Here is a 13949-nt window from a genome sequence, read left to right on the forward strand (position 1 = left end):
CCGGATTATGCTAATTTCTAAAGTGATTTAGTGTAGCCAGTACAGAGAGCAGAGAACCAAAGCCAGGACCCGTCAAAAAAATTGGGATTGGGAGATTGGGAAATACCATTGCTGACTGCCACCGAATAAAAATAAAACGAACATGAAATAAAATAAAGCAAAGTAAAATCTAACTGGCTGCCATTTAAGAGGCACGGCACGGCCATCCCCAGGACCTCCCTCGCTCTCAGGACTGCTTGCATTGCGTGTGCTGCAAAATTTCCGTTGACGCACTTCCTGGCAGAAGGAGCAGCAAGCAGCGCGAAGAAGCGGTTTCGGATTCCCAGTCGTCTTTCTTTAAGGCAAATCAACGTAATTCTTCAAGTTTGATTTCGTGTGTTTAGCTGCGTGTTTGAGTTGGCTTATTTAACCCAAAGCTGCCGACGAGCTGAAAAAAGAGAGCGAAATACTCGTATATAGCAATGTGAGGGGAAAAGGGAGAACAATAACAATGAATGTGCGATAATTTTACATTTTATCAAGTTTCGAGGACTCTTTCCGGGGTCTCTCGCTCTCGTTGTCGTCGCCATTTTTTATGCGAGCATTAAGCGGCTTTTGCTCTAAAGCCCTGCCACTTCACTTTGCTGGGGATCCCAATGCCTCTGCTCTCCTTCTCGGCATTTTTATGTATGTGTGTTACATATACAAAAAAAGAAACAAAATGTTACGTATACGCCCCAGCGACCAAAGGCAAATGTCACACACTGAGCCAAGAAGGAGCCCCGGACCCAGCCTTCTGTTAACCGTAAGCAGCTTAGTGGTGTCGTCGATGGGGAGTCCGCCTGTGCCTGTGCCTGTGCCTGTCTCAGTCTCAGTCCCAGTCCAAGTCCCCCACCATCTGGCATTTCTGCGGTTATATAAGTAATTCGATTATAAGAAATTTAACCGAAAAAAAAGAAGGCAGAAGGCAGCAAGAAAGCCGCACGCATGGCGTTCATTTATAATTAATTAGTCGAAATTTTCGTTAATGGGCATCAAAATTAAACAAATGGGTATTTGCATTTAGGCATGTAGGACCTGCTGCCGTTACTCTTCAGGTTTGGGTAGCATATCCATTAAGAGGAATATTATTTTCTGTTCAATCACAAAGAGAAAGATGATACGCAAAAAGCTATTGATAAAACACCAGGTGAAAAACTGTAATTTACATTTAATTATTTTAAAGGTATATAGAAATTATTAAAAAGGCGCTCGCTGCTCATCGCTATTTATCTGTAAATTTTTTGAAATATTTAAACAAAAGGGAGTCAATGGAAAAATATTGTTAGTGCGTATAGCGCAACGCCGCAATTTAATTTAATTTTCTGGCTGCCTTTGCATTAGCAACAACAATTAATTGGAAAAAATATATAGTAAAATATTTGTGCTTTTTTGTGAAAGGACACGTTTGTGCCATGCTCTCAGGCATTTGTTCCATATAGTAGAAGTACTCTCGTTTTTTTGGGACTTTAATTTGTTACAGTTTGTCGTCCGTCAGCGGAGACAGGAATATAAAAGTGAAAGCCGAGGGACAAGAGCTGGAAAATTTCATTTTGAATTGTTGCTTGTTGTGTGTTTTTTTTTTCTCACATATGCACTGAGGTACACGGGGAGGGGAGGCAATGGAGCTTGGGTTGGGGAAAACAAAAGCGCAACTAAAGTGCCGACAGGGCCTGTTGCCACCATAAAACTGTTAAAGTTTTAATGACGACAACGACGGCCCCTAAAGTGGTATGGAGCATGGGGCAGTGGGCAGGGGGCAGGGGCAAGGGTCAGTGGGCTGTCAGCAGTTAGAATGACATTAACAAAAGTTGGCAATGCGGCAAAAGCAATTTCGTGCAACGAAATAAAAGGCCAAGTCGGTAGCACTGGCAGACAGCTGGATAGTTGAGGTGTATGTCAGATGCTAAATGTCATGTGGTTTGACTGATATTTCTCCCGCCCCCTTTCCATGGACTCTTGGCGTTACTGACATCATTGTCTTTGTGCTGATGCTGCTCCTTGTTGCACATTCGTGTTGCAGTTGTTCTTGGCTCACTACTTCTAATTGCTGGCGAGCAGGGTTGCCCGTTGCCCGTAGCAGGGTTGCAATTAAGCAGCAACACGTTTGTGCAACCCCACGCAGTTCCAATAAACATGTACTGCTCTGCATATAAATTGTGTGGCACGCCCGTAATTGGACTGCAAAAGAAAGAGAAAAGGGTACTGCTTGAACATGAAATCAACTGCAATGGCAAAATGATTTCTTCTAATTTGCTGATGTGCATATAGATCCAAGCGGAGCGGAGGAATACTCCCAGAGGGTGAGACAATAGGAATTGGCGGGGTGTCGGGCTCTGGTTTCGACTTCTTGCTCGTTTGTGTGCGCTTATGGTAAATCAATTTAAAACCAATTTTCCACAATGAGTGAAAAGTGAAAGAAAAAAGGGAAGTTGGAGTTGGATCAGGGGCAGCAGCAGACCCTTAATAGGTGGCATAGTCCTTGCGGTTGACGAGCAAATGAGAAGTGGAAACTGAAGGGAAAGCTTTGTGGCTGCCCTTATTAAATATTCATTACTCTAAGCTACTTCTTCTCTCTGGGCCACTCGGCAAGGTCCCAAGATTGGAGTTGTAGCCAGCTCTCTCTCTCTCTCTTTCTCTCTCTCCATTTTTGGCAATTCCTATCTCTCTCTCTCTCTCCAGTGTCTGGCTGGGGGGAAAAAAGCTGTTTTTAAAGACATCGAATTCCAATTTCCTTTAGCCAGGCTACACGTTTTGCCATTTTGTTGAACGTGATGCGAATTTACACACACATAAAACATACGAGTATGCAACAAGATGGAGACGAGGACGAGGCCAAGGCAAGACCTGGACCTGGACCCGGTGTAAGAAATTTTCCACGCACACAAACAGAGTATGTGCCCAATGCGGCGTGTAAAATGCTTTGTTCTTGTTGTGTTACAGCACAGCTATGGCATAGGAGTGGTAGAAGTTCTCTGAGCTATCAGCCTCAAAAAGCATCAGACAGTTCAGCAGAAACTCCACTTGTTGTGGCCAAATTAGTGCTGTCCGGTGTGCAACAGACATGGATTGTCAGTGGCGTTTCCACTTCCATTTTCACCAAAACTAATTGCATTTTCTCGAGTACTCATTCGCTCTCGCAGCAGATCATCCATGACGCAAATGCCCAGGCATTTATTATAAGATTTCAGTGGTTTATTTATGGCTGCCACCTCCTTACAAAACCCCAATCCAAAAAAATGTGAGCGGGATACAAATTACTTTCTGGCAGATAGCTTTGCCTCGAACATCTGATGGGCGGGGTAGCAGGTATTTTTAGCTTGAGCGAATTTAAATTTGCATAAGTCTGACAAATACGATAACGGAGATGAAAATATAAAGAATCAACACACGCAGACGAACATGATATTACAAATCAAACTAATTAAAATCGGAAAAGCAGGTAGAATCGAAAACAAATAAATGATTAAATTTTAGAGAGGGAGAGACAGAGAGAGATAGTTTAACTAGAGCAAAGAGTTGAGCAAAGAGTTTCCCAGGTTTCACAGAGAAATTATCTATCTGTCTTTGGCAAATATGTTTGTGTATATGCGTGTGCATCTCTGCATATTGTATGTTATTTGGGGAGATAAACGACAAACTGGTTACGATTATGCCAAGTGTATTTAATTGCTGCCTTGCACATGCGTTAAAAGCAAATACAAACCATCGTCAGACACCAGCAGCAGCAGAAGATTCTCTAATGCACACACACACAGTGCGTAAACGCAATGTTAATATTTTGCCAGTTCTTATCGCACGCCCGGCTAAAGGTAAGGCACACGCTTCGATGAACGAGCATCTACGTCTAGGAAGGAGGTCCCCAGGGAGAGACAGAGAGATAGATAAAATTAACAAAACACTTGGATAAACATTTGAATGTTGATAGCAAAAATTACGCATACGCCTAGTTAGACACAAAGCTGATTTCATTTAAGGGCTGTGTAGTCTTGCGTGCACTGCTGCACTTCCAGTAGCTCATCCTCATAATATGGCTCTGTGGTTTTCATTTCAGCATGTCCTTCGCAGCCTCATTAACTCGTGTGTGTGTCGTCCTCCCTACCAAGATGTTTTGCACAGGTAAGAGTCCTACACGAAACTTGAGCTATTTAACTACATCTATCTCCGTTTGCTTTGTCTGTTTGTCGCTGTCTGTCTGCCTGGGGGTCCAAGTGCGTTGTATAAATATTTATTTGCTGCGTCACATGAGGAGAACTTTCCCTTACCCGCTGGCAATGTTGCAGCACATCGCCCACTCGCTAGTGCTTCTGCCATTAGATGCGTCACAGTTTGTGTCATATTTCAGCGAAGTATGTGAGAGTGACTGACGTCAAGAGGAAGATAACCCTCGTCGCCCTCTTTCGTTGCAAATCTAATTTGCTTGCGCGCTGCACTCTGGGGTCTGATTTGGCATAGCACACTTTTCAGCGCCCGACTTTATTGTTTGTTTGCCACTTCGAGTCGCTGTTGCTGTTGAAGGAACAACTCCCAAAGTCTCCTGCTTATTACAAAGCAAGCACACGTGCACGTTCTGCACGGCAGGATAGACGAATGGGGCTGGGTCTGAGACTGAGACTGAGTCTGGGGGCTATATGTAAATCTTCGCACTATTGTCTGCTGCAAAATCACAAATCCAACAACAGCAGTAACAGCAGCAGCAACCAAGAAGATATATGCACATCTCAGATGGGGGTAAACTTGTCTCTGGGGCACGCTTAAAGCAAGCTTAATTTTTCATGTACCCGGCAATAACTGGCAACGCTCTCCACAGCTTTTCCTCTATCTCTCCCGTCTTCTCTCTCTCTCTTTCTCTCTCTGTATGTGTGCTGCTCCTCTATCAATTTGATTTTGATCTTGTTGCTGGTGTTGCTGTTTCTGTGGGTTGCTATGTACATATTTTGACTTATTCGGGCGTCAAACCGAGCCAGAGATTAGCATCAGCCATTGACGAAGTATGCAAAAAGTGGCTGCAGAGAAACTCTCTGTGGGGAGGAGGTCTTAGAAAATTTGTTTTACCCTAAAAATTATAATGTGGAATTTATCGAAAATATGCGTTTGAAGCTTCTTATCAAAAATATCGTATACCATTGAATGATACATGCTATAAACAATAGCAAATTTCATCTTAGATAAACATGATAATTTTATTACTTGAATTTTAAACTGTCGGCTGAAGCAGCATTAGTATTATAAATTATAGCCAGAGGAGGAGCCTAAAGTAAATCCATACTATATTGTTTTGCCTTCGTTTCCGTACTGCATATGTATCATCTAAGCAGTTCTTTACTCTATATCACACGTGATCGGCAAAACAGCAGCCCCGAACTGTTCAAAGGTTCTGTTTCTTTTTCAAATTAGGAGGATTGTTTGCGTAGAAGAAGGTGTGCTACAGCAAGTGTACAATTTTTGCCTTGTAAGGACCAATAGAAAGTTGTCCCACGAATCCTTCTAAAATATCGCTATATATATGGCATTCATATGGTTATAATTTTGCAAACACTTAACATACTCGAATGTCCAATCAAATAAGGGACCTAAATTGCTCTATGAATTTAAGGTATTTATGTTTCCTTGCGTTGCTTGAAAGGGAATCGGGAGCTGTGCACTTAACCAGTTTTTAGATCGTCTCCTGGGTCACTGGGGTCTATAGTTATGCGTATAAATATTCGCTGATTTCCGGTAATGGGAAATAATTTATTGAGGTTCTCTCTGTTGGCCATACAGGGGCTTGAAGGTTGCTTCTGGACTTCCTTGAAACTGTGCTGTTGGCAATGTACATCAATATTTAGCTCCTGAGACACTCGAAGCTCCTCTTGCAGCGATAAGTGATCTACTTCGGATATCTCTTGCTTTTCACGATGATGTCCATCTCCATACTCCATCTTCTGATTTCTTGTAATCTTTCCGCCCTTCTGCCTTGGCCCAAAACTCAAATTTTGCTATAAATATTAATTTTTTGATCTAAACAAAATGTGATGTATGGATATTCAAAATGATGTGTGTTTGTATATATATTTGTGGTTATTTTCCAACCCTTTAAGACTTTTAAGATATTTTGGAATAGGCCTGCTTTGTCGTAAAACATTTTGAGACCATTTAACCATGACCCAAATTCATTCCAAAAATTATTGTTCTTAAAAATATATTTGTAAGCCAATCCATACATATTTTTTGTTTTTCATATCTACCGTTGATATAAATTTGATATATTCTTTTGACTACGTATGGATAACTATGGAAGGTGTGGTTTCTGAAAAAATTGGCTACAAAATACCAATGCTTTTATGGACACATTTGTCGCATATGTACTATCTATAAAATTTTATCGATAAAGTGAGTGTCTTTTTCTCAGGCAACCTATTTATTTTCTGGTCGTGTGTATCTTGTCATGTCTCGCCTATTACTCATACGCCACATGTACCGATCCAACACTACCCTGCCATTCACACCGCATTGTGTGCACGACCACCCCTAACACCCCTTACCGACCCTTTCAAACAAGCTGACGTGCAATTTCAATGGTCAATCAGAGCAGATCAAAGCAGCTTCCTATGGGTTTTGGTTTTCTTTTTTTATAGCCATGACAATGGCAAGTGAAATTGCGCCAAGCCCCAATCGAAATTGCCAGCATCGATCGCGGGAAAGCGCAGAAGGAGAAGCCGGATGTGGAATGTAGAGGAGGATGCGGGGGCGTGGCAGAAGCAAATCAATGATGCAAAGGAAGCACCACTGGCAAGCAGTCTAGCAGTGGCAGTGGCAATGGGAATGAAATGAAGCAGCTGCCGCATTTGGTTTTGCTTCAGTTGAGTTTTTCTTCGTTGCGGGCATATAAACTTATGGCACACCATCTGTAACTGTAACTTTATCTCCGTGGCAGCATCTACAAGATGCATCAGTGACTTCAACTCTCTCTCTGTTGCAATAGGAGTCTCACCTGGAGAGTCTCACTTGACAGAGTGCAGAATGCGTTGCTCGTTTTCGTTTATTTCATGCTCTACTTGTAAGCCGAGTAAGTAGAATAATTTCAAAATTTGACAGCAGACATATGAGATGCCGTTTCGGCCTCTCAGACTCAATCCCGTCCGTCCGTCTGTCTGTCAGCCTCTCAGACTCGCAGCCTCCCATCTGTCACGCCGCTGGCAACGGTAACGGTAACTGCTATATGCTATATACCATGGGATATGGTAACGTATGCCAAACGGAAACTCGAACGGAAACATTCGCCATGGCCGTGGGTGGCAGGTGGCAGGAGACAGCCAGAGACAGAGAGAGAGAGAGAGAGACGAGGTCGAGTCGAGCATTCTTATGTATTCAATGACGAAAAGCTCTATTGCTCTTCCCCTCTTCCCTCTCTGTAGCCAGATGCAAATGTATGCATGAATGGGATAGTCAATGGCATAAAAAAGCGGAGAGGATATCGTAAAACGTATAGCCAGAGTGAGTTTCCGTATCCGTATCCTATTAAGTGTGGAAATTACTTTCATATGCACATTTTGATTTCCTAGTTGCATCCGATACTGATGCCACTGCGGGGGGCAAGTGCCTCGCCTCAGGCAACTGGCCAGAATGGCCGATGGTCCATAGGTACACCTGGGCAGAATGAAATAAATAAAATATTTTGGGTAAAAGAGATGTGAAGCATTGGTTTAAATAAAACTAGTTTTAGTGGCAGACCTTAGAAAAAACGATATGCTTCGGTGGTCTAATTATTTGATTAAATTTTCTCAGTTGGCTTAGCATTAAAACATCTAAGAATATTCTCTTACCAGACTCATTTCTTTAAAAGTTTTTTCCCAAAAGACAAGAGGAACTTTGCTTGTTATATAATTTCTAAGGATCGGAGCTAACGCTAAAGAATTTTTATGTGTCTGTTCGTCAAGCCGTCCGACTCCGTATTGTTATGGAAACTATTGGGATATATATGTATGTAGTTTAAGGTACATTTTATCCACGAACTATTTGTGAATATTCATTTTTTTTAATAAAGCTTTTCTCCACAATTAGCAAACAAAAAATGTACTTAAATAGCCTTAAATAAATTCCGAAAACAGAATAGCGGATAATTTAATTTAATTATTTCAATACAAGTGTTAACTGGCAGACTGGCATTGTCCGAAATAAACTGCATTAAGAGACAGCATCGTGACACCGTGTAAACAGGACAACAGACCCAAAAAAAAAAACTTGTTAAAATTATCTCCCATTGTTATATATCTTCATAATTAAATTGTTATTAGTATTACATGCCATGGCATGGCATACGTATTTAATTATAATTAATGAACGCAATCTAGGAGAACAAAAAAACATCGAGAATTATGGAAATGTATCTGTTCTTATAAGTCATGCGTGCCGTGCTCTTTTTTCGACTCTGTTCTATGGCTGATTTATTATAATCAAATCTATAAATTTGTATGTTTCAATTGAAACACAAGGACCGATCGAGGCGCGGTGTCCATAACTTATCGTCGAACATTTCAATAAATCAGCAAAATCAATGATGTTTAAAATTAGCAAAAACCCGAAAAAATAAACGAAAAGAGGGAAAACAAATAATAATAAACCTTGTTACCGTGACCATATAGTATAGGAAACATGTACGTATACGACACGAGTGTGGGCCAAATGAAATATGACACAACAGCGAATCGGGAAAGCGAATGGCAAAAGCAAAAGCAAAACCGAAAGCAAAGGCAAAAGCTAAATAACACGTAGAGCAAAACAATAATAATAAAACTGAGAGGGGCTCGGGTCCAAGGCCAAAAAAAGCTATTGATGAAGGGCCAATAAGCACGATGGTAGGCAGCTAAACTGTCGCACACCAACGAAGCTTAGAATACCCTTACAAATGGGGAATAATTCTAGCTCTCTTTGCGTTTTCCATTGCAACTGTGATCATCGGGGGACAGACTATCTACACGCTTATTTAGTACATCTCTCTAAAAATTCAAAAAAATACCTGAGAGCTGCTCCCTTGCACTGACGCTCACAAACTTGCTCTGCAATTGTATGGCATCCTGAAAAAAAGAAAGCGTACTCGAAACAACAAAGAACAGGCAGGCAGCGTGGCCTGCGTTTTCTTCAAGCGATAAACCTTTACACTTCATTAGGCTTTGGAAATTTCATGCTTCAACAGCTTGGATGCTGTGCAGCAGTGGCATCAAGGGGTTAAGGGGAGGAACAGGACCGAACCGACTTCCACAGCCCAAAAAACCCGATTCTGTGTTTAATCAATGAATCAGATGATTCAGTCGATGCTCCACCATCACTCAATATGCAAAAAAAAAGGAAGGAGCAGGATGGAAAACTTCTCTCAAGGATTGCTGAAAGAGTTTTTCCCCTTTTTCCATTGGCTCTCGAGTGTTTTGCTTTTTGGAAAAGTTGTTTGTGCATTTCACTTACACCAATTTCCGCTGGAGATCACATTGGGTGACATTGTGTTGACATTCAAGGCGGCTGCGACCGCAGCCAGCGCCACGCCCCAGCGTATACGCAATATTGTGAATTATTCGCACAACAAAGGAACGGAACGAGTGTCCGCAAAGGAAAGGGGAAAATAATCTGCAGGTGCAGATGCAGTGCGGGGAAAAACTCGTAACAGTGCAATGGAAAAATGTGGATTTTATTGCAATTCAATGGAAAATATTTATGCGTCGGGGGGAGAGTGCGGGCCAGTGGGTGTGCCAGTATGGGCGGTGCAGAAATAATTGCACGTAAAAGTTTTTTAATTAAAAACTACGCGTGACTTGTGTCAAATGTGCATGAAAGGTGGCAAAAAAAAAAATGAAAAATACATACGTATAATGGAAAGCTCTGGTAAAATTGCACCAGTAGAAAGAGAGAGTCCTTACAGTCTCCCTCTTTCCATTTCTGCCCATATTCATGTGACAATCCAACTTTTAAACGGTCACTAGTACCTTCTGGGCTCTCTATCCTGTAACTGTAAGCTGAAAACTTATCAAGCAAGGGATGCAGTCAGAGACAGACAGGTTTGGTATTTCTCTTATTGACTTTGAAAAGCTGTCAGGACAACAACTGCCAGCTGACAAAGCCAAAGCCAAAGCAAAGGCTTCTTACACAACACAGGAATGGGTGTTACGAGGACAGCCATGCATAGACATTTTCCATCTGTAATACTGGGGAAGCACGCTCAACGTTATTAATTTTAAACGCCCGCTGTGCTAGGCCCAAGAACAGCAGGTGGCGGTCTCCAATACCCCACAATGGAAACGGTAACGGGAAACGGGCCCAGAAGATAGTCAGGGTACGTGGTACGTGCATGGTACGAGCACGAGTGGAGTCCTGGCAGAGGATGCTTTGTATTCAGGCGCTCATTCATAAATTTTGTGTCATAAGCGCGTGAAAATGGTACAAGTATTTGAATTTAATTATGAACTGTGTCACAGGGAAACACAATGTGACTGGGACAGGGATAGGGACAAGGGAATGGGGAAAGTGACTCTAAAGTCGCTGTTATAAATGGCACACACACACACACACACGTGTAGAGACGGAGAGCCAGAGAGAGAGAAATAGAGAAAGAGAAGGAGACGGAGAGGAAAAGTGAGAGTTGGCGCCATTAGGTAGCCGTTGTCATCTAAAGCATACTAAAAATGCTGGAGCTGCATTTCATTTTTATCTCACACGCTGCTGCGCTACTGCCCCGCACACACACACCAACTCACTCAGACTTATCTCACACGCCACACTGTTGTACATATGGATATGTATACCCTTATTCTATTCGAACTTAACTAGACATTTGCTATGCTGAGTTAATTGCTTTCTGGATGGATTATTAAACACATTTTTCTTCATGCTGAAATCTTTTTTCTCCTAGGAATTATCAGCAACAGATTCATATATCTTCAAACACAACTACCCATAAAAAATGTGGGATCTGGAAGGGTATGTGCACCATCGACTCAAAGCAGGCTTTTGTTTTTCGTGTTTTATTTTATAGAAATATTATTTACCTGCATGCTGGCCCATTACCCGGGGACCCCCAACGCTCTTTCTGTCTCAGTGTTTCCCTGCCTCAAACTCTCTGCCCCACCACTCAAAGGGTTACAGCTGAGTGCCGCCTGGCGGCGGCGTGCTGTGCTCAAAGGAAACGCCTCACTGCATGCAACAATGTGCAAGTCAACTCGAACGGGCTCCTGCTGTGTGCAGAGAAAGAAGAGGACCTCAGACTCCCTGCCGAAGTCTTTACCCTCTTGCACCACTTGTCAGTGTGCAACGTGTGACTCTGCTGTGCAAGGCAAACGGTGGCAACAGAAGCAAGAACAACTTGACTTTACACCTTATTGCAATTTACTGTAAAATTGCATACGCTGCTGGCTGCTTGACTGCCACTATCCCTACCTACTCCCCATCTGTACTTTCCCCAGTGCTGTTCCTGATCATTTCGCCTTTTTCCACTCTTCGACCAATCCTTTTCAGACTGAAGTTTACTTTGGGTACACTTTTGCTTTCATTTTCCTTTTTTCGGGGTAGCCGACATACACAGTTATGCACTTTTGATTGGGCAAAGGCAGAGCGACTCCACGAAGGGCAGCCGCTTCTGATTCAGTATTCAGCATGCGTTAAGTGCTCCGCAAATATCCAAATAAGCGACGGATTATAAGGTTCCAGCGTTTAATTTTATTTATTGCTTTATGCAGTCATTTTGGTCAGGGAAGGAAACATTTATTTCTACCAAAATAAGGTTGATAGTCCTTTGATGAAATAGGAATTCCTTCAATGAATACCAATTACACTGTGCGACAGGTGTTTTTTACTATGCACGAAATATAAACTCCGAACAAAATCAGGTTGTAACCATTATAATTGTCCTGAGAAATATACATGGATTCTAAGTTGGCTTCGGTTTTTAGGAAGCGAAGACCAAAATATATTTGTAAACGTAAGAAACTCTCAAACAAATGAAGTACCGCAAAAGCAACCCAAGTTCGCTCTGCGCTCGCCCAATGTTACGTCATTAAATGACGTTACGCACAAGTCGTAAAGCGGCCGGAACGTAATGCATCCATTAAAGTTAGCGTTAACGTTAGTAAGTATTCGTTAAGATGCGATTTTTATGAAAGGCTCTCAGAGAAACATGGCCATATGACACTGATAATATTAAGGCAATATCGAATTACGTAATTCCATTACGTAATCCAATCAGAGTGCACCCAGCAAACATATGCGTCGCACAAGAGAAGCGGAAAGGGGAGAGGTGGAGTACGACTGGGATATGTACTCGAGAGGAGTCTACAGGACTCCAGGCTCCAGGCTCCTGGCAAAGGTTATGCCATTAAATTGCAATTCCTTTCGATTTGTGCTGCGTTGCCTGGCCATTTATCTCGTCCTTCCCATTTCAGAGCCATCCCCATTTTATCCTCTGGACTATGGATCCCATCCGCCTCCCTTCTGGGTGTCTGTGTGCCTGTGCCAGTGCCTTATGCAATCTTCCAGCGTTGTACCCTTTAATCTGCGTCGTGTACTTGACACAAATGCCGCACAAAAAACAACAAAAAAACAGAAGCAGAAGGAGCAGCAGCTAAAGTTTTATGCAGAAACTGAGGCATACATAGAAAGAGATGCAGAGATATCTAGAGATGGGGCAAGGCGCTGCACTTTGCATAAAGGTAAAAAGGCAAAAGCATGAACCCATATGCAGCAGGCACCGGAGTTGGTTGTGCATAAATCTTGGCGCTGAAATGTATGCAACACACTTATATGTATATCTACCTTTATTTTTGGATGTGTGTGTGCGCCAAGACAATGGCAGGTGAAATCAACTGCTGCTGGCGACAGGATAAAAATGCACTGCCTTTATTAATTCTAAATCAGTGGCAACGAACGGAGGGCGACCGACCTCCTCGAACAGATTGAATGCAGCAAAAAGCAGCGCCCCTGGGATGCCTATAAATCGAAACAATGCGGGCGGAAAGAAACGGAAACAGTTGAGAATGCACTTAGGCGGCGGCTTCTCTGCTCCCCACACACTGCTCTCAGCCGTGATGGAGAGCACTTAGAGGTGTTGCCAGGTGCCATTTGTTGCTATTAGCGCTGTGTTGGGTGATTGGCACCTGATTCACTTGGCACACAGTTCAACGAGTTCACTAAGCAGCGTTCACTGTGGCAGCACAGTAAAGCGGAAACGTTGAGAGACCACGCCTAATTCTTGCCTCAAATATGCACCATGACACCTCGCATGCCGCATCACGTACGCAGCCACTGTGGAAAAACTTGGGGAAAACAAAATGTATTCATGCACACACACTCGCACACAGACAACGACACCAAGAAGCCATGCAATGGCATTAATGGACAAAGACAAAACAAAAAATACAAAATGCTTAGACGTGCCCGGGCCTAGTTGGCCTATTCGGCCTAGTCTGGCCAACTTCCAGAGGAAGCAGCAGCCACAATGCCTTTGTATGCCATGACCAACGTTGCGTATGAGTAATGTGCGTCTTTCTTTTGGCCGCTCCCTCTATCTACTATTGTTGTATGAGTGTCTAAGTGTTTGTCTGGGTGTGTGTCTGTGTGTTAAAGTGTGGGTTTGGGTGGACGAGCACTCGAAAGTAGTTTTCAATTAGCTCAGCCCCAGCCCCCGATAGCAAACGCCATTGAGGCAGCTCTGAGTGGTTTGTTTTTCGAGTTACTTCCGAAGAGGTCTTCCTGCTTTGGGAACTGATTTGATGGAGTGAATTTGAATGGATGGAGCTGCTTCAGATATGCAAACGATTTCAGATTTGTGGAGAGTTAGTGCACATTTGAATCACTAATTGCAGATACAGCTAGCTTCCTATAGGAGTCATACTTGAGGGAATGTGATTTTTTAAATACTTTGGAATGAGTTCCATTAGGTAAAAGATTCCAACGAATGGTTGTAGGATGAG

Source organism: Drosophila persimilis, unplaced genomic scaffold, assembly GCF_003286085.1.
Source record: "Drosophila persimilis strain 14011-0111.01,24,50 unplaced genomic scaffold, DperRS2 tig00000000-arrow-pilon, whole genome shotgun sequence".
Lineage (NCBI taxonomy): Eukaryota > Metazoa > Arthropoda > Insecta > Diptera > Drosophilidae > Drosophila > Drosophila persimilis.